Below are 600 nucleotides of genomic sequence, written 5' to 3'. Positions count from 1 at the left end.
GAAGGAGGGAGGATGGGAGGGAGGGAAGGAAAGAAGGAAGGAAACAGAAGGAGAAGAAGGGAGAGACAGGATTGATGAGCCAAGGAGAAATAGAGAGAAGGAAGGAAGACGAGAAATCTATTTTGGGGAAGTTCCTTGAGATGATGTATCCTCAAAATCTTGCCAAAAATGATCAGTAATTTTTAAAAAATTCCCCCCGTCACACTCACACACACATACACACTCACACACACACTCAGACACACTCACACAGACACACACACAGACACAGAGTTGGTGTGTACTGGTTCTGAGGTTTGAACTCAGGGCCTGAGCTGCTTTTGGTTCAGAGCTAGCACCTGACCCCTTGAGCCACAGCTCCACTTCTGGTTTTTCTGGCGGTTCACTGGGGATAAAGAGTCTCACGGACTTTCCCGCCCAGGCTGGCTTTGAACCAGGATCCTCAGATCTCAGCCTCCTGAGTAGCCGGGATGACAGGCGTGAGCCACCAGTGTCTGACCCTCCATGACCTTTAACCCACCGATGGGGCAGGACATCTGTGCTCCCGGGCCAGTACTCACGATCAACTTGTGGGCTGCTCAGAAAACTCTAGTCCACGAA

The sequence above is a fragment of the Dipodomys ordii genome, unplaced genomic scaffold (assembly GCF_000151885.1).
Source record: "Dipodomys ordii isolate 6190 unplaced genomic scaffold, Dord_2.0 Scaffold29, whole genome shotgun sequence".
Classification (NCBI taxonomy): Eukaryota; Metazoa; Chordata; class Mammalia; order Rodentia; family Heteromyidae; genus Dipodomys; species Dipodomys ordii.
This window is presented reverse-complemented; position numbering follows the sequence as displayed.